Source organism: Xenopus tropicalis, chromosome 8 (genome assembly GCF_000004195.4).
Source record: "Xenopus tropicalis strain Nigerian chromosome 8, UCB_Xtro_10.0, whole genome shotgun sequence".
Classification (NCBI taxonomy): Eukaryota; Metazoa; Chordata; class Amphibia; order Anura; family Pipidae; genus Xenopus; species Xenopus tropicalis.
Window position 1 is genome coordinate 26451457 of NC_030684.2, and position 21033 is coordinate 26472489.

Here is a 21033-nt window from a genome sequence, read left to right on the forward strand (position 1 = left end):
GCATCTTGCAGCAGCCCCTCTGGCATTTGCCAAAACCCACAGATTGCCAGTCCGCGCCAAGATGGGCTATTATTCCACTGCTACTATAGGCACCATCTCTCCCTACTATACCTGCTATCCCACAGCCACAGTCCCTTCCCAGAGGCTATTATCCCACTGCTACTATAGGCACCATCTCTCCCTACTATACCTGCTATTCCACAGCCCCAGTCCCTTCCCAGAGGCTATTATCCCCCCACTTCTACTATAGGCACCATCTCTCCCTACTATACCTGCTATCCCACAGCCCCAGTCCCTTCCCAGAGGCTATTATCCCCCCACTGCTACTATAGGCACCATCTATCCCTACTATACCTGCTATCCCACAGCCACAGTCCCTTCCCAGAGACTATTATCCCCCCACTGCTACTATAGGCACCATCTCTCCCTACTATACCTGCTATCCCACAACCACAGTCCCTTCCCAGAGGCTATTATCCCCCCACTGCTACTATAGGCACCATCTCTCCCTACTATACCTGCTATCCCACAGCCACAGTCCCTTCCCCCAGACTATTATCCCACTGCTACTATAGGCACCATCTCTCCCTACTATACCTGCTATCCCACAGCCACAGTCCCTTCCCAGAGGCTATTATCCCACCCACTGCTACTATAGGCACCATCTCTCCCTACTATACCTGCTATCCCACAGCCACAGTCCCTTCCCAGAGGCTATTATCCCACCCACTGCTACTATAGGCACCATCTCTCCCTACTATACCTGCTATCTCACAGCCACAGTCTCTTCCCAGAGGCTATTATCCCACCCACTGCTACTATAGGCACCATCTCTCCCTACTATACCTGCTATCCCACAGCCACAGTCCCTTCCCAGAGACTATTATCCCCCCACTGCTACTATAGGCACCATCTCTCCCTACTATACCTGCTATCCCACAACCACAGTCCCTTCCCAGAGGCTATTATCCCCCCACTGCTACTATAGGCACCATCTCTCCCTACTATACCTGCTATCCCACAGCCACAGTCCCTTCCCAGAGGCTATTATCCCCCCCTCTGCTACTATAGGCACCATCTCTCCCCCTAATATACCTGCTATCCCACAGCCACAGTCCCTTCCCAGAGGCTATTATCCCACTGCTACTATAGGCACCATCTCTCCCTACTATAACTGCTATCCCACAGCCACAGTCCCTTCCCAGAGGCTATTATCCCACTGCTACTATAGGCACCATCTCTCCCTACTATACCTGCTATCTCACAGCCACAGTCTCTTCCCAGAGGCTATTATCCCCCCCTCTGCTACTATAGGCACCATCTCTCCCCCTAATATACCTGCTATCCCACAGTCACAGTCCCTTCCCAGAGGCTATTATCCCACTGCTACTATAGGCACCATCTCTCCCTACTATACCTGCTATCCCACAGCCACAGTCCCTTCCCAGAGGCTATTATCCCACCCACTGCTACTATAGGCTCCATCTCTCCCTACTATACCTGCTATCTCACAGCCACAGTCTCTTCCCAGAGGCTATTATCCCCCCCTCTGCTACTATAGGCACCATCTCTCCCTACTATACCTGCTATCCCACAGCCACAGTCCCTTCCCCCAGACTATTATCCCACTGCTACTATAGGCACCATCTCTCCCTACTATACCTGCTATCCCACAGTCACAGTCCCTTCCCCCAGACACTGCTACTATAGGCACCATCTCTCTACTCTACTCTCTACAGTGCTATCCAACTGGTGGCCCGTGGGTATGGCACATACAGGCAGCATAGGACAGGCAGAGTATGGCCAGAGACTCTGCCTGCCCTATGCTGCATGTGTGTACCATACTCTGCCTACCCTGTGCTGCCTGTGTGTGCCAAACTCTGCCTGCCCTATGCTGCTTGTGCGTGCCATACTCTGCCTGCCCTATGCTGCCTGTGTGTGCCATACTCTGCCTACCCTATGCTGCCTGTGTGTGCCATACTCTGCCTGCCCTGTGCTGCCTGTGGGAAGTGAACCTGGTAGGAGTTTGTTCTGGGAGTTAGTTAGTAGTTGGAAATAGTCATTAAATGGCCCCTAAGGTGTGTAACTATATGCTGGGGGTTGCTGTGCTATCCACAGGGGAGGAGGAGGCATATGGATTTAAGGGTGTGTCTTAATATGACATTATATAATTTTTTCACATATGAATGATGGTTGCAGTGAGCACCAAGCATTTGGGTGTAGTTGAAGTGGGTGCAGTTTAAAAAAGGGGAGTGGTCAAAACTGGCGTCCATTAGTGGCCCTCCCCTACGTATGCTACAGAAATTCTGGTCCTCAGCACCACAGTTGGACAGCACTGCCTTAGACTATGGTCAGGAGATTTATGTTACATATGGAGCTTTCAAGCAAGTAAGATTTGAGAGTCATAGTTTAGCAATAAGAGTTTGAGGGTTGAATCTGGTTTATTCCCCTCCAGAATCTGTTTTATTCCCCACCAGAGCAAAGCAAGTTCATGTCTTCAGTGGCATTTAGCAAGATACATCAATCATATTTCACTTCCTTCCATTTCCTCCCCCCTCACAATCACTTATTGTCTCTACGTTAGCTGATGCAGAAAGCTTTCTGTACATATCCTGTTTGTTGGGAAGCTTGGAGAAACTCTGCCTCATTCATTATGACTGAGACTATTCAAATGAAAGACTCTCTTCTGCTCTCCAAGTTCTGTGCAGTTGCTCCTGCGTTCCTGACTTCTGAAACTCTGGCTGAGTAAGGGTTATTTTCTGCTCCCTCCACATGCAGTGATGCACAGAATACTGATCAATACATGGTTTGCCATGATTTATGACTAGCGTGTTGCAATGGCATACACCCTATGTGACTTACACACTGCTCTCAGTGCCTCAGGCCCAGACTGGCAATCTAGATTCTGGCAAATGAAGAAGGGGCTGCTATACCATATATATAATATATACTGTATGTATACCATAGACAGCGGAGCAGGACCTAGGGGTACTGGCCAGTAGCATAATTACTTAGTAGTTTTGTGCAGGCTGGCCCAGTACCATGGGTGCCAGTACCACCCATGGTACTGGCACCTGAGGCTGCCCACTCGGCTACTATCTCCAATAATTCCCCACTCCTGGCTGACCTTGACCACTGTCACTTGCTGAACACTTTCCGCTGCCCTAGGGGCTCTTGTGAGGAGCAGGATCCGACAGGTAGGGGCGGGCAACTGGCAGCAGGTATTAAGGCTGGAGAATTTCACCCACCCCCAGTTGTGCCCAAGGCACATGTTTTGCTGCCTACCCCTAGTTCAGCACTCACTATTAGTTTAGACTCACTATTTATTGGGCCTGTGGGAGGCTGTTTAAAATGTGCCAGGGCCCATATTGGTGGTACCGATGGGCTCAGAATCATACTTTGATTGGAGGCCAGCCATTCAACTTTGCTCCCCTGCAGGCATTATACATGCATCACGCAGCACTCTAGCAAAAATTTCAAGTGAGCTGTCCCTCTCTAAATACAAATACACAGTTCTCTTTAATATGAGAAAATGGGCCATGCTTTTATCCAGGGGGGCACTGGTGCGGTAATTGGAAATAACTGCATCTCTGTATATTAGATATACCCGGCACGTAAATCTGATAGTTAATCAATAGTGATAGTCTCCTTGGGTATTGATCTGCCAGGGTGATGCTACCCAGTGTCCACTTTCATTTCCCAGAACAGCAGGGGGACAGAACCTCTCCAGACTCACTTGTTCAGTTACCCCCACCCCATGCTGCTGAATGAGACCCTGTGAGCAAAGTGGAGCACTAAACACATACAGGCATTGCTCATCCAGCATAGGCAGCCATTATCTGACATAAGGAAAAGTGATGAAACAATATCGGCAAGGGGGGTGGGGCGATTGATTGTATTCCAGGTCTGAAAAGAAAAAGAAAATTATTGTTTCCAAACCACCTACCATCATCATCATTAAGTACTTGAATAGTGCAAAAAGGGGTCTTACAATAAATGATCAAACAAGGGTTACTAAATAAATAAAGGACAAAAGCCCTCCTTTTCCTTTTCCTCTGTTTCCCTTGCCTAAATTCTGACTCTTGAAACAATATAGTAGTCAGTTCTCCTCTTTTAATCAGGTGCTTCTGCTACACTGCATCAGGAGTCAGAACTAGCGATGAGCGAATCCGTTCCGTTTCGCCGAAAAATTCGCAAATCTTTGAAAAGATCCGCGAAACGGCGAAAATGTTGTGCTGCAAAAAAAAATTGTCACCCGTGACTATTCTTTTGTCACCCGTGGCTATTATTTTGTCTCCCGTGGCTATTATTTTGTTGCCCGCAGCTATTATTTTGTCCCGCGGCTATTATTTAGTCGCACACGGCAATTATTTTGTCGCACACGGCAATTATTTTGACGCCCGCGACTATTCCTTTTTGACGCCGGTGACAATTTTTGGACATGCGGCGAATTTTTCTGCGGAAATTCGCCGCAAATCCATGCCTGGCGAAATATTTTGCCCATCACTAGTCAGAACCAGCAGTGTAGAGGATGTCAACAGTCAGATATTTTAATAGCATGTACATTTACAAACTTCTTTAAAACCACTGTTTTTAATGGGGTGGAAAAACCAATTTAGCATAGAGATGAAAATCACTGCGTGTATTTATTTATTGTATATTGGAAAGAGGATTTCACGTAAATGTTTGTTAGTTAATTTAAATGTATACACACTGAAGCTTCCGTATTGCTTGCCTCTGTTGTGTTGCATCTGTTTAAAGCTGGCCATATATATAAGATTTTTCTCTCCCTAACGACCAATTTCAGTGCAATCTGATAAATCCATCAAATTATCGTAAGGTTAGTGGGCACCGAATGATCGGGCAGGTTTTTGATCAAATTGGTATATAACTACCAAGGGTCCTACGATAAAAAAAAGATTTTTTAAAAATCTTAATGTGTATGGCCAGCTTTACCCTAACCCAAACCCAGGTAGAACGCAACTTAATGTGTTACTCTTGCTCTCACACTTACATGCATCCAGAGGAATGGGTGGCAGAACGCAGGAGAAATCGTATGTATTGGGAATGCATTTTCTTTCATTATACAAAAAAAATCATCCCCTTTAAAGCCTTCAACATTAGACATAAATGAAACAGCACTCCCAGTGGTCATAAATAGGTGTAAACAGATGCAACTCAGCAGAGGCAAGCAATATGGCAGCTTCTGTGTTTATATATACATTTAATTAAGCTAAAGTACAGTCTCCACTTATAATAATACATTCCACTGTGCACATCTTATTCTTGAATGATATTTTGAATTGGCCACCCTCATTCAGGGGCAGGTCCCATTATTTTACTTAATGAGTATTGCCTATTGCTCTGGCCCCACATTTCCATGTCCTTATCGATTTAATTAAGAACAGTTCCTTGCTGTTAACTGCTTGGCTACCAGACAGCCCATAGTGGTTACTGAACTGCCTTTTATTGCCACCCCTGCTCCTACATTGGGCCTTAAATATAGAAAGCATACCTGTATGGCAGCGCTAATGGGGTGTGCAGTTTCTTGGGAACATGTAGCATCAGCTTCCAGCAGGATTTATAGTGGTGCCCTTATGAAGACAGGCTGATACACTGTGCATTATCCCATCCATAAATTATGCACATAATCAGACAAACACAACATTTTTTCCCCCCCAAACCATCATAACAGACTTTCTATCAACCAGCGCTCGCTTAATAATGGATGGAGTCATTAGACAAATGTATTGAGCACTGGACCATTAAATGCCCTCCCCTTCTCTCTCTAAAATGTTTGAGCCCAAATCTTGGCAGGTATCACCTCGTGTCTGTTATTCCAGCTGCTTTTTTCTTTTCCCTCCCCATAATGAAGGATGCTAGTGATTTGTGCAGTGAGATCCCCAGTCAGTGCCCTAGAGCATCAGCGAGAGGAGGAGCAGAGAGATGATATCACAGTGGCTCTATGTGCTGCTCTCCTACACACAGCCGCCAGCCTGCTCTCTCTCCTTTCTGCTCCATTCTGAGGCAGCAATCCAACCTTAACTGCAAGTCGAGGCTCTCCACTGACATCTCTTTTGTTCTACCACTCACCAGGTAGGCCCCTTTATACCTTTAATCTGTATGCAGAAGCAGCTGTGCAGCTAGGCAGTGATTTTGCTTAAACACGGTGGGCAAACACATGTCCTTGTCTATTTGCATGCAAATGTTTATTGCCCGCAGTCTATGCCTGTTAAAGGGAATATGCTGTTGCATTGGAAAGGCTCTGCAGGGAGTGGTCAGCAAGGTGTTAAATCTTCAGCCCGATAGGAAGAGGAAGCAGTATAAAAGGGATCAATATCTGCCTTTAAATTTAATGGTACAATGAATAAGCGAGCGGTGTGCCATCATTGCCGTCCTTTACGGATCCTACAAATCAAAGAATTGGGATGGTATCCCTGACTGAAATATGATTAATTAGTAGAACAGGGTTGTGCCTTGTAATTGTTAAACCTGTGCAATGCAGGCAGACATGCCTTCTACCACTCCTTTTCCAATTCTTAAAATTGCAATTATTGGGAAAGAGGGGACAGAAGCATTTCTTGACGTCAGCAGATGGTTGGGCTCCTGTGGTACTGGGGGGGATGGGCTAATTCTATTTCTCTAGGGGTATGTTAGCCAACCGTGGCCCCTAAACCTGGAGATAGAAAGGAGTGGCGCCTGCAGGCTTGTTGTTAACTAATTCATTTCCAAGGATGCACATCTGTCATGGTTACATGTATGAGAAGCCAGGACCCGGGCTAACATCATATTCAGTGGATAGGTGGGTGGGTCACCATGCTTACCTTCTGCCTCAATCTATTCCTGCTCACTGGGAGAGAGATTTTAGCTTCATGCATATTAAGGCAGGGCATTCTAGGGAGGGAGGCTGCTATTAACAAAGCAAAATATTCAGTGAGAGAGCATTACAGTCTGCCAGGTTATTATACAGGGACTATATATGTAGCCTGCTTAGCAGTTAGTGGCGTATTGAGCATTCTGATGAGTAGGGTTTTAGTGAGTGAGCATTCTGATGAGCAGGGTTATTCAGTGAGTGAGTAAGCATTCTGATGAGCAGGGTATTCAGTGAGTGAGCATTCTGATGAGTAGGGTTTTAGTGAGTGAGTGAGCATTCTGATGAGCAGGGTTATTCAGTGAGTGAGCATTCTGATGAGCAGGGTTATTCAGTGTGTGAGTGAGCATTCTGATGGGCAGGGTTATTCAGTGAGTGAGTGAGCATTCTGATGGGCAGGGTTATTCAGTGAGTGAGTGAGCATTCTGATGGGCAGGGTTATTCAGTGAGTGAGTGAGCATTCTGATGAGCAGGGTTATTCAGTGAGTGAGTGAGCATTCTGATGAGCAGGCTTATTCAGTGTGTGAGTGAGCATTCTGATGGGCAGGGTTATTCAGTGAGTGAGCATTCTGATGAGCAGGCTTATGCAGTGTGTGAGTGAGCATTCTGATGAGCAGGGTTATTCAGTGAGTGAGCATTCTGATGAGCAGGGTTATTCAGTGAGTGAGCATTCTGATGGGCAGGGTTATTCAGTGAGTGAGCATTCTGATGAGCAGGGTTATTCAGTGAGTGATTGAGCATTCTGATGGGCAGGTTTATTCAGTGAGTGAGCATTCTGATGAGCAGGGTTATTCAGTGAGTGAGTGAGCATTCTGATGGGCAGGGTTATTCAGTGTGTGAGTGAGCATTCTGGTGATTAGGGTTATTCACTGAGTGAGCATTCTGATGGGCAGGGTTATTCAGTGAGTGAGTGAGCATTCTGATGAGCAGGGTTATTCAGTGAGTGAGCATTCTGATGAGCAGGGTTATTCAGGGAGTGAGTGAGCATTCTGATGAGCAGGGTTATTCAGTGAGTGAGCATTCTGATGAGCAGGGTTATTCAGGGAGTGAGTGAGCATTCTGATGAGCAGGGTTATTCAGTGAGTGAGCATTCTGATGAGCAGGGTATTCAGTGAGTGAGCATTCTGATGAGCAGGGTATTCAGTGAGTGAGCATTCTGATGAGCAGGGTATTCAGTGAGTGAGCATTCTGGTGATTAGGGTTATTCAGTGAGTGAGTGAGCATTCTGATGAGCAGGGTTATTCAGTGAGTGAGTGAGCATTCTGATGAGTAGGGTTATTCAGTGAGTGAGTGAGCATTCTGATGAGTAGGGTTATTCAGTGAGTGAGTGAGCATTCTGATGAGTAGGGTTATTCAGTGAGTGAGCATTTCTATGAGTAGCATTATGATGAGTCAGGTTATCACTCAGTTGGAGAGCATTCTTATGAGGGAGGTTTTTCAGTGGGCATTCTAATGAATTAAGTTATCTTTTGGTGAGTGAGTAAGCATTCTGATGTGAAGTTATTATTCAGTGAGCAAGTGAGTGAGCACTCTCGTGAGAAAGGTTATCATCCAATGACCCAAATCTATCTGGCATCATAATGCAGCTCAATGAATAAGATGCAGGTCAGTTTAGCAAGTGTAATTCAATATGTTTCCAAGCCTGCACTCAGACAGAGGTTTGCCTTCAGATAGTAAGTATGTCTTGTAGAAGACTAGGAATTCCATTAAACATCTCTGAGTAGCCTTTCCCATGGGCCAGTTTTGGCTCAGCCTTCTACCTTACAATTAAACTTGGTATCTGGTATCTGAGTAGGTTTGGCCTTTTTTCTGAGCAGAAACTCTGCCTAGTAGGAAAAAAAGCATTTTCTCAGTAAGTAGGGTGCCTGGGTGCATAACTATGCTGTAGAGGTGAGGCTTACTCCCAGTGAGTATGTTAAAAATAGTAAGTTGGAATATTTATTATTAAGTGAACAAGTAAGAATTTCCCTGAATGAGAGGAATCAGCACCGATGGGTGAAGCTTGCTATCAGGCATTAAGACTCCATGCTAGTGGGTGTGGTTTGCTCTCTGGAGCAGGACTGCATTGCTCCTAGGCGAGGCTTGCTATCAGTGGTAAGAACTGAATGCCAAAAATGACCAGTTAGTAGGACTGCATGCTGGTGGGTGAAAATTGCTATCAATAAGTAGTATTGTTTGCTAGTGGACAAGGCTGGTTATAAGTGTGTAGGTCTGTTAGTAAACGAGGGTTAATTTTAGTTGCTAGGACTGCTGATCGGGAAGGCTTGTGAGTGTAAGTGGGTGAGTATATGGGTGTGAGGCTTCAGTTCATATAACTGCGTGCCAGATTTGGAGTGCAATCAAAATAGGCCCTGGCTTCTTAAGTACACAGAGGCCCATACAGCCCCCCCCCCCCACAGGCCCACTGTCTGTGGCATCTTACAGCAGCCCCTCTGGCATTTGCCAGAATCCACAGAGTATGCTGTTGGGCAAGTCTTCATTTAAGTGGACTATATACCAGGGATGAGGCATGTTATGAGTAGCAGAATCGCACCCTCTTATAGCTTTCGGAAGGTAGGACTGCATACTGGTGGAAAAGGCTTTCTCTCAGTAAGTTCTGCATGCCAATAAGCAAGGATCATTGACAGTGAGTAGGACTGTATTCCATTGGGCAGTGGGTAGAACTCTGTGCCCGTGGTTGATCCTTGCTCTAAGCATTCTGTTGGCTAAGCAGGACTGTATGCTGGTGGGAAAGGCAGTTATGGATTAGGTCTGCCTGCCAGTGGGTAAGGCTTTTAATCCTTGAGCAGGGCTACATGATGGTAGGTAGGGGTTGCTATTAGAGAGTAGGTCTTGGAGGGTGAGCCAGGGAAAGTTCCCAGCAAGTGGGCTAAAAGGTAGGGGCCGAAGCTTGTGATGATTAGAAGAACTGATTTGTTTCTCAGGCAACTTTGCTCTCATTGTGCAGGACTGCAGCCCAATAGGATGTTCTTCTGTTCTTTGTGTTTTTTTTTTACATTTAATGGGTGGCTTAGTGGCACTTGGCATGTGTGCAGCGGAAAAATCTCAGTATAAACCAAAGAATTGTGAGTTTTGTGGTGCAACGTGTTACCAAGGAGATGAGGAGATAACCCTGATTCCAGGAACAGGAAGAAAGGGTGTGGAAAAGATGCTGTAAGATTCTCCCTGATATAGACTGGCGCTCTGTAATGTGCCCACAGCATGCGCTCGCTGTTTGATGCCCGCAGAGAGCTGAAATTGGTACCCAGCAAGAACTGCCTCTGAGGCCTGATATATAAAGGTGACAGCTCATATCTCACATCCAGCAGGTCTCTGCAGATTACAGCACTTTAACTTCATCCAGCTATTCTCTTTGAAGGGGAACATAACCACATCAGTGCTTATAATAACATATACTGTAATAAAAAAATACATTCTCCACATATGATAGTGTGTAGATATTTACACAAATCAGTTGCTTGTATCCCTGTACATCACCTGTAACAGTGGCTTTGCTGAACTGCAACCTCCATACATTGATAGGGATACTGCTGAATAGCCATTACTTAGTGGTGCTATTATATCCCAAACAGTGATGGCTTATTATTACAAGACTCATTCTCTAGTTGCACTTAATAAGTTATGGAACAGGATCAAAGGGAACATTTCTTAAAACATTTATTGCTTCCAAATATATCTGGAGGCAGCAGCATGGCATTTATCTGCCAGTCACTGGGCAGTGCCCACTACAATGCTTGTATGTTAACAGGAATTTGAAAGTGATCGATGTGTTGTCGTGTTATGTTGACGTTTGACATTCATTTTTGTGTGTTGTCGTGTTATGCAGTCGGTTTAGTGATACCATGCTGTTGGGTTATGTGTTCTTTGTAGAAAGCAATGGCGGCACTACAGGACCACAGGCCCTTGTTCAGAATCTGCTTCCCCCCACAGACCTTGGTGCAGTCGCAGGCCCTGACCCCCAGGAGTTACACCAGTGGTAGAAGGTCACAAAAGGTTTGCCCAGGAACCCCTAGCAACCAATCAGTGTTTTTATAAATTTTTTAAACAGGTAACCAGTGCATTCTTTTAGCTTATTGGTTGATGTGGGTTACTGTGGTCTACACTTTTTATGACATAACCGTCTATTCTCGTTGTATCTTATTCAGGCACTGGTTACCTTTTGGGTGATGAACCAAAGGTTTTTTGTTCTGTGATTGGGATCTGGGGCTTTAAAAGGTGTTTACAGGTGCACTTGGGGCCTATAGATGGTTAATAGAATGAGATCCTGCAGAGATTCTGTTGGAAAATGACATTTTGGGTGCCAAAACATAGTGTTTTGTGTGCATATTTGCACTTGCATTGGGTAATAAGCCCCATGGCATACAATGAGGAGTTCCATGAGAATATAAGGTAAAGGCCTATGGGGCACTGACTCAATAGAACGTTTAAGGGAGTGGGTTTGGTTGCGCCTAAAGCAATGCGCTGATAGGTTCCATTTTGTTCTGTCTTGTTGTACCCCATTATAATAATAGTATAAATGCAGTTTTAGTAGTCCTACATTGCAACGCCCCTGTGTAAGGGCCCTTAGTGTGATACCATCTCCCAGTTGTATTTAACTCATAATTCTCAGTTGTGTCTCTGTGGGCTTAATGTTTTTGTGTGTTTAGGATATTAAAGACGCATATTGTGTAACAGTTATTAGAGTGATGTCTAGCCTTTAGCCCTTTAGTTGCACTACAGCAGGGTCCTTTGACAGTCGACATTGGTCGTTGCTAGTGATAGGCTGCAAATAGTTTGGCCCTGGACTACCCCCACCACTGATGTCGGCCCTGTCCTAAGTGTTAGTCTGGTGCAGGTTGGCAGTGCCATGTCTTGTGAACATACAGATACAGCAGGTTCTGCTGAAGCATCTGGCACACCCAGCTACACTCATTATTTTCATTATAAATGAATGGTGTACCAGATGCACTGCTAAAACCTACTTAGTCTGTATATGCCTCTGTTTTCATGGGGGGGGGAGGGGGGGGGGTGGTATCTGTGTGTAAATGGCTCTCATTTTCAGCATTGATTTTTTAATTAATTTTTACTAGCGGTTTTGGGCTTTGGCATCATGTCAGCACATCTGTGTGCTTTACATTCATATTTCTCTTAGAGCGCTTGTGTATTTAAATCCATATGACTTTCAGTCCAACACCAGACAGCTATTGATCCAAGGTTATGTGCCCCGGTCACAGTCACAGCTGATATTTCTGCAGAAAAATCTTGAAATATCTTCTCCCATCTGGTAATGACTGATCCATCCCAGTCATAACATGAAAGGGGTGTCTACACTGTTCCCCAGCAGTCTATTTCTCATGAATGCAGGTTAACTACATATAAAACCATAGATTGAAAACCACTAAACAGTTCAATAGTTTATGCAGTTTAACATTTGAGGCCAACCAAAGTTGTTATTAGTGGGCAGACAAGCAGGGGTAACTGCCAGGGGGCCCCGAAGGCCAATAATTGTGTCTATAAGATCAGTAAAGGAGACTAGCAGGGATAACTGCTAGGGCCCAAAGACAAGCAATTGTGTCAATAAGATCAGTAAAGAAATGTCATTGTGACCAGGGCCCCCAATCAAGGGGACCCCTAATACTTAGCTCCCTCCAGGGTAGTAGGATCGTCACATTTGCTTGTAGCAAAAGCCAGACAAATTGAGTAGAACCCTGCCATCAGGGGATGGAACCATGACATCGGGGGGCAGCTGCTGACATTGGGGGACAGGCCAGTGACATTGTGGGCAGGGATTCCTATGTCACACGGCCATGGTTGGATTGAGTTTTGCCCAGGTTTCACAAACCTAAAAAAACCGAATCAGGCTATCCAGTTTACAACTCTACCAGGGGGTCAGAGACGCTTCCAACTAAGTAAAGTGGGGCCCAGATAAAACAGTGCTAATCTAAATAGGTCAGCCTTGATCCAGGGCAGTGGTGACCCATTATGGCCAAACATGACCCTGATCTGCCCCAAGCCCTGCCCACTGTTCTGAAATATTGCCCCCCCCCTTGGGACTTGTTGGTCTACACTATCTTGTCTGTTTGGGCCCCCCAAACAGCCCTTGACAGCACTCCTACCTGCCCCCAACCCTGGTGGCAGTCCTGATTGTGACCTACAGATTCAGGGATGGGCTACAGCAGTAACCCAATATATACTGTAAGGGCTATCCAATATCTCCCACCATGCCGTTTCAGCCTTGGGCTGTAGGTAGGTTCAGTCCAGTAGGTTGTATCACCCTCTATAGACCACCACCACTATGGACCCATCCTACATGTCATTACTAATTTAAAAAATGTTGATGAAGTAATTATACTAATTAACACTAATAATTTCACAAGGTTAGATGAGAAGGGATCCCTCTCCAGAGATAAGATTTGTGGCACTGCAGAAGTAACAGCCCAAACAAGGTGACCCATCTCCGTGTTATTCCCAGCTGCCCACTTCAAAGGCAGCGCCAGGCCACACCCTGTCCCTGGGATAACAACACATTTATGGGATTGGTGGTTTATGGTGCAGGAAAGTGCTCTAAGGAATACTGATGACATGCTGTAGGGTTTGGCTGTAAAATGTAATTAGTCATATTTTTTATGAGTCAACCCTTTCCCTTCTACAGTGCTGGGCTAGGATACACTTGTTACTTTACTACACTGCTGCTCCCAGCATCCTCAGTCAGCAGATCGCTTTTTGTCACTGAGGCTTTATCAGTTATTGGCTGTCGCCTTAAGGTGGCTATACATGGTAAGACTGGTAATATGCCCACCTTGGGTGGGCGACATCATGCTAATGCAATTGTTCGGCCCTAGGGCCTTACAATCACATTACAATGTAGAAGGATACAATGTTTTTGTTTTGGGACCCCTTTGTGCTGCCGCATTTGCACAAGCCCCCAGCCATGTGTCTTTCTTATGCTTTCAAGGATATTTACCCCTAGATTTCTCCCTGGCTAACCCTAAAGGCAGCCATACATGGGCCGATTCTAGAGTATTTACCCCCAGAATTCTCCCTGGCTAACCCTAAAGGCAGCCATACGCGGGCCGATTCTAGAGTATTTACCCCCAGAATTCTCCCTGGCTAACCCTAAAGGCAGCCATACGTGGGCCGATTCTAGAGTATTTACCCCCAGAATTCTCCCTGGCTAACCCTAAAGGCAGCCATACATGGGCCGATTCTAGAGTATTTACCCCCAGAATTCTCCCTGGCTAACCCTAAAGGCAGCCATACGCGGCCCGATTCTAGAGTATTTACCCCCAGATTTCTCCCTGGCTAACCCTAAAGGCAGCCATACGCGGCCCGATTCTAGAGTATTTACCCCCAGATTTCTCCCTGGCTAACCCTAAAGGCAGCCATACGCGGCCCGATTCTAGAGTATTTACCCCCAGATTTCTCCCTGGCTAACCCTAAAGGCAGCCATACGTGGGCCGATTCTAGAGTATTAACCCCCAGATTTCTCCCTGGCTAACCCTAAAGGCAGCCATACAGGGGCCAATTCTAGCTCCTTTGGACCAATTTGGCAGCTTATCTGCCCAAGTATGGGCTTGATGATGCGCCCCACCGAACTGACTATCCAGCCGTTTTAATTCGATCAGGGACCAGGGCCAAATGACTGTATTAGCCCAATAGCGCTCACCTATAGGTGGGGATATTGGGAGAAGATCTGCATGCTTGGAGACCTCGCCAAGTTCTGATCCGCCCCAAAATCCACCCATTTGCTGGCAAGCCCCATTTCAAATTAAATGAGACATATAGGATATATGCAGTTTGGAAACCTAGACCATTGGGAGTTAGTAAATAGGAAATGTGTAATTTCTACCTCTGTTCTTCTCTTTTTACTTCTACTAAGGTGTTACTGCCTCCTCTCTCAGTTTTAGCCTTCCCTAAACTGCCATTGTCTCTCATTGTGTCTGACTGACAACAGTAATTCATATAGCCCTTCTATTGTGTTATAACCTCCTATCAAAAGGCCAAAATCTGGTAAGGCCTAGCAATCTAGAATAAAATGATAACATCTTTGGGTCTGGTGTAAATCAAATCAGAACTAAATGAAACATGGAAAGCATCATGGAGGTTCACTTACCAACAATGATTTTTCCCCAGTGCAATAATTTAAGGCAACAAATCAGCTGTTAGCTTTTATCTGTCTATTTACAATATAATAATGAAAGCAAATCACTGATTTGATGACTCACTGACTAGTCGTCAAATGCAGTGATTATACCAATAAACTGTGATCACGCTTCCTTTTAAACTGCTAGAAATAAAAGTGCCCATTGTCAGGGAATGCCATCGGCTGCCAGGCTGCTGCCTCCTTTCCCAAAGCCCCATGTGCGCTGGGAAACACGACACTTCTTGTAAATGTATAGCGGTGTATGCAAATCTAATGGAGAACACAGATTTATTGGTAATGCGATCCCTCCGGTTAAACGCTACTGTTTTCATAGACGGTTTCTGTATCGCGGTGATGTCATGCTTCTGTGGGATCCAATTACAGATAAAGGGCTGCTTTTTCTTGTAATATTAATCCCACATGGCTATAAAAGCGCACTTTATCGCTGTCATAAAAAAATATATCACAGGTAGCTAAACTGATGTGTCTGTGTTCAGTTCATGCCAGCTGTGGCTGTGGCTGCTGAATTTTGAAATAGACTAGTGATATGCGGGTTGGCAAAAAGCAGACCCAACCCAACAAGCCATCACTATTTATGTACCTGTGCCTGACCCAACTATTTCTGATATCACCAGAGGTGGAAAAAGTCGGATTGGGGTGTCCTGGGCCTTCTGTGGCTGCCACCTCAGGGGCCCCCCACCTTCCCCACCCTAGTTGTTCCACTCTTATAAAACTCACTACATCACGTCTTACTTGCGGCTGCAATGGAGAACTGGCTTGGTGGAGCCCACTGAGTTTTTTCCCGGTGTCCCCCAGGCCCAGTCCGACCCTGTCTGCACATCACTGCCCCTCTGGCATTGACTGATAAGCATTTTTATATGTTTATGAAACATGCCTTATTGGAAAAGATTTTAGGGGTCCCTAAAATGAAAAAGAAAAATGGAAACTGGCTTATTTTTGGTATATTCTTTTAATATTAGCCAATTACACATACAGGAGTTGAGGGATAAAGGGATTTATAGCACTGTAAATGACATAGTTCCTATGGTAGGGATACCCATATGACCCAGTGCTATTCCTGTGCAAGGAAAGATAACAGGAAAATGAGAATTTAAAGGCTAAATTACACCTAAAAACAGCAACAACCGTTTTTATAGAATCCTATAGAAATTAAAATTGTGTGCTATGTAAAAGAAATAGTGCAGCTGGTGGAAAATAAGTGCAATAGTCGCAGCTATAATCATTTGTGTGAATAATGCCCTAGGAAATAATGGTGCCTAAACCATGCCTTAAATTGCATTAAGAGCGAGCCTGCCTGGCTGTGGGTGATGGGAGTTCCATGGCAGCTGGAGGGCTGGCACTAACGTGCGATGCTATGATAGGCTGGTGCTGGAAGAAGCTGAGACACAGCAGGGGCTCAGGTGGGATGGAGGGTAGAACAATAGAAGATGTCTATATTGGGTCCCTAGGGAGAGGCAGCTGCAAGTGTTCTGTGATTATTACACAGCTCAATGCTTTCATAGGGCGGTGGCTGCTGAAGGGGGGGCAGCAATACGGGGCCGTACGAAGCAGTCACAACTCACACCCAGGATAGAGAAGGAACATCTCAAGGGCACAGAGGGACCACTGGATTGTGATTGAGCCTATCTACCTACCTATTGCGTGCATCCAGTGCTGTTTCCCCCAGTTGATTGGCTGCTTGTCTTTTTGGTGTGATGGTGTGAGTATTCCATAGACACACGTGAGCTTCTCATATCATTCTTGCAGCTAGCTGGGATTGCATCTAACATAGGCAAGCCTGTCTGCTCTAATGGCCAGGACTGTCCAACCTGAATTCCTTAAGCAGATGATAAACTACAACTCCCAAGATTCCTAGACAGCCTTTTGCCATTAAGGGATGTTGGAGGTTGCAGTTCAGGTTGGACATAAATTATATATATTTATAAATACATGTTGTTAATAATAATAATAATAATAATAATAATAATAATATTATGTGCATGTCAGGTATGGTAGATCCTATGCTAGAGGAAGGCAATACACAGCTCAATAGTAGAGTCCAATTTGGGCACCCCAGTAATTAGAATTGCTAACCTCCTATCCCAGGCTTGTGCATCTCTACTCTAATATAAGGTACTATCATCAGGGGAAAGTGCCTAAGAAATTGCCCCCCCCCAAAAAAAAATTAGCAGAAGTTAGGGCAAATAGAGTTGCTATTGTTACCCCTATGCAGCCAGTGTTGTTAGTGTTTGTATAATTTCTTTATTTATTATTACATAGCTGACTCCAAGTATATACTTTATAAGCAGCCAAAAAACTGTGTGGTCAATCTTTTATCTAGAAAGGCAACTGGTAAAAAAGATAGGGACCTTTCAATAAAAGGGGGTGGGGGGGGGGTTTAGATAATAGAATAAATTATCTGATTTGGGTCAATATTCCAACTACACTGACAGCAGCCAATCCGGGGGGCAGGGCAAGCAGCCCAAAGAGCAGGTAGAGGATTTGTAAGTTGCAATTTAACATATCCAGCCCCCTGCATTAGAGTACTGTGATAATCATTGCCTGGGCTGTGAGAAGGAGTTTTGCGGTGTGTTGAGAGAAAGCAGACAATATATAATGCAGTAATGCTTAGCTTAAAGGCACAATATGTACTTGTTTATAAATATATATGTATATATTCATGACGTTGTGGTTATGATCCATTGTTACATTAGTAGAACAGTACAATATATTTTAGAAGCACTGACATGCTATATTGCAGAGAGGGAGAGACTCATAAGCTAGAGAAATATATTGCTGGGCATTAATAACAACACTATATAATTGTACTATTTTTATAACTTCTAATATTCATTCTAAAACTTTTTATTGTATTGCTCACTCAGTAACATTAAGGATAGTTAAACTTTTAATGAACACCTCTTTTTTTTAATGTGCGTTTTTATTGCCTTTCTCTGATCCCTATCTGCAAAATGTGGTTGCTAGGGTCTGTGACACAACAAACGGAAGCAAGGGCTGATCTGTATTGCTGATTTTTGTAATTGCATTTATTCCTTTTCATCTCATTCCTTTCTGATATTAGGCAAATGCCTGGTTACTAGGGTTATGGAACATAGCAACCAGATAGCGGAACCAAAAAAGTAAACTACTTTCAAAAACCTTAAAAAATAACATTGCTTATATAATAATACAACTTATTTTCATTTTAATATTGTTTTTTTAGACAGTGGCAGGCTGCTATAGAACAAAACAGATCAAATGATTAGCAGGCCACAGACTAACAAATGTCAGAAGCTTGCTCTATAATATGGCTGTCTCTTCCTAACAGTCACTGCTCCTGGCAGCCAGACTCTCTCTAACTCTCTTTAAACTTATATAATATGGAGAATGGCTACAGATGGAGTCCTTAACAACTATACTATGCATGCTAAATGGAGTAGGGGGAATGTACTGGATAAATGACAGATTGCATTAGTATATATCTAGTAATGTCTCTTATTGGTTAAAGATGGCCAGAACCAATGAGAAATTTACGAATTACTACTGCCCTATAATGCAAGAAACAGGCTATGGAGCAACAGGTTGTTGCCGGGCAACTGCAGTCTCATTAACCTTTCCTCTCCAGAACTGTATTGATTTTAGTTGGATAAAAAGACAAAGTAACAAGTCCTTTTCTTCTAACCGATCAGCTTTTGGCCCTGCATCCTGCTCCTGGAATAGCTTGGCATATTCACCCATGGGCAACATTGATTAAAGGTTCACAACTTGACTTGTAGAAAAGATATATGGTCTTACTATGAAATAAATAGTTTGCTTTAGTTGGAAACACACACAGAGGTACCATTTCAAACCTACCGGTAGGAGTGGATCATTATGGAGATTTTCAAAGCATTAATAAATATTGCTTATAAGAGCCTTAGTCATAAAAGTGGCCCCTCATATTGCCCTCCTCTCCTGATAGTTTCCCTGCTAGAGAACTGCAAAGGCTACAGAACAGTTGAGGCCATTTAAGGCCAGACTTAGCTACGGGTCATTTGTAATCTGTTTATTCTGGCTGAATCACTTGCCCTTTAAAAGCAGATGAGCCTGATCTTTAAGGCCCCCTGACACAAGGATTTAAAAGGCACAGAATAATGAATAAAATGCTTTATTGCTTTATTACTAGGATGAGCAATAAGGGCAGTGGCAGACGGGGAGATCAGTCGCCCCACGTCAAATCTTTGTTGCCACGGGCGACTAATCTCCCCCCTATGCCAGCCCACCGGCAGGAATGTAAATCACCAGTGGGATGGCATACGCATTAGTACGATTTGCCGAAGTCACCCGAAGTTTCCTCTCAAGGCAACGTCGGGCAACTTCAGCAAATCGTAGTGATGCTTATGCCATCCCACCGGCGATTTACATTCTTGCCGGTGGGATGGCATTGCATGGAGATTAGTCGCCCGTGGCAATGGAAATTTGTCGTGGGGCGACTAATCTCCCCGTCTGCCTGTGCCCTAAATCAATATATTTTGCTTTATTTCCTCACTCCTTTGGCTGAGCTTGCACTTTTAGGCCATTTTATCTCTAGCTTTCTGGCCACCAGCTTCCTTATCTCACCCCACACGGCTCCTATTGTTCTGTAATGCTCTTCAAAAGCTCTTCAGACTTTTTACTATTATGACCTCTATTTATATCATCTGGAAGGGGACTAAATTTAAAGCGGACTTTGCCCAGCATCCCAGAGGGATGTGACATCACAAGATTGTGACATCACAAGATTGTAAGCTCTACGGGGCAGGGACCTCCTTCCCACTGTGTCTCATACCACATGTATTTATTTATTATATCACTTGTCCTCCCTTTGTGTAATTTTGTATTCTGTAAGACTGTGCAGCGCTGCGTACCCTTGTGGTGCTTTGAAAAATAAAGTTATACATACATTAATACATACATTATAGGGGGTTGGTCAACCCATGATTTACCATATCAAGAGCAACCATAAATCAATGCCAGGACGGGTAATTCTGCAGGAGAACTGAAGGCACTTTTGGTGAAACAGTAAGGGCTCTTTAGTAAATCGCCAGTGGGATGGCATACGCGGCAGCGCGATTTCAGTGAAATCGAGGAAGTTGCCTTGAGAGGAAACTTCCGCGATTCCACTGAAATCGCGCCGGTGGGATGGCATTTTTGCCGGTGGGATGGCATTGCGGGGAGATTAGTCACCCGCAAACAGGGAGATTTGCCGCGGGCGACTAATTTCCCCATGTGCCAGAGCCCTAAGTAATAGGGCTATCAACTACAAAGGCATTACTTTCTATATAGGGGAGCAGCAGTGCCTAGGGCAGCACTGGATGTACAGTAAATATTGAGCTGAGGGCAAGTAGACTAATGAAAGTCTTCACTAAAGGGTTGTTGTTATCTTGGAGTTGGATAGGTTTGGTACTTTATAGAACTATTGTTATCTTGGAGTTGGATAGGTTTGGTACTTCATAGAACTGTTGTTATCTTGGAGTTGGATAGGTTTGGTACTTTATAGAACTGTTATCTTGGAGTTGGATAGGTTTGGTACTTTATAGAACTGTTGTTATCTTGGAGTTGGATAGGTTTGGTACTTTATAGAACTGTTATCTTGGAGTTGGATAGGTTTGGTACTTTATAGAACTGTTATCTTGGAGTTGGATAGGTTTGGTACTTTATAGAACTGTTGTTATCTTGGAGTTGGATAGGTTTGGTACTTTATAGAACTGTTGTTATCTTGGAGTTGGATAGGTTTGGTACTTTATAGAACTGTTGTTATCTTGGAGTTGGATAGGTTTGGTACTTTATAGAACTGTTATCTTGGAGTTGGATAGGTTTGGTACTTTATAGAACTGTTATCTTGGAGTTGGATAGGTTTGGTACTTTATAGAACTATTGTTATCTTGGAGTTGGATAGGTTTGGTACTTTATAGAACTGTTATCTTGGAGTTGGATAGGTTTGGTACTTTATAGAACTATTGTTATCTTGGAGTTGGATAGGTTTGGTACTTTATAGAACTGTTATCTTGGAGTTGGATAG

The 21033-nt window shown here is 44.3% G+C and overlaps 1 protein-coding gene across 6 annotated transcripts in view; it reads left to right on the forward strand.

Moving 5' to 3' along the window:
* The first annotated feature begins 5869 nt into the window (after nucleotides 1-5869).
* l1cam (L1 cell adhesion molecule) overlaps nucleotides 5870-21033 on the forward strand; it is a 114558-nt gene continuing 99394 nt past the window's right edge. For 3 of the 6 annotated variants that reach the window (XM_012967853.3, XM_012967855.3, XM_012967856.3), the window contains exon 1: nucleotides 5871-6096. The gene's annotated coding sequence lies outside the window, so the exon portion shown is untranslated. 6 annotated transcript variants of the gene reach the window in all.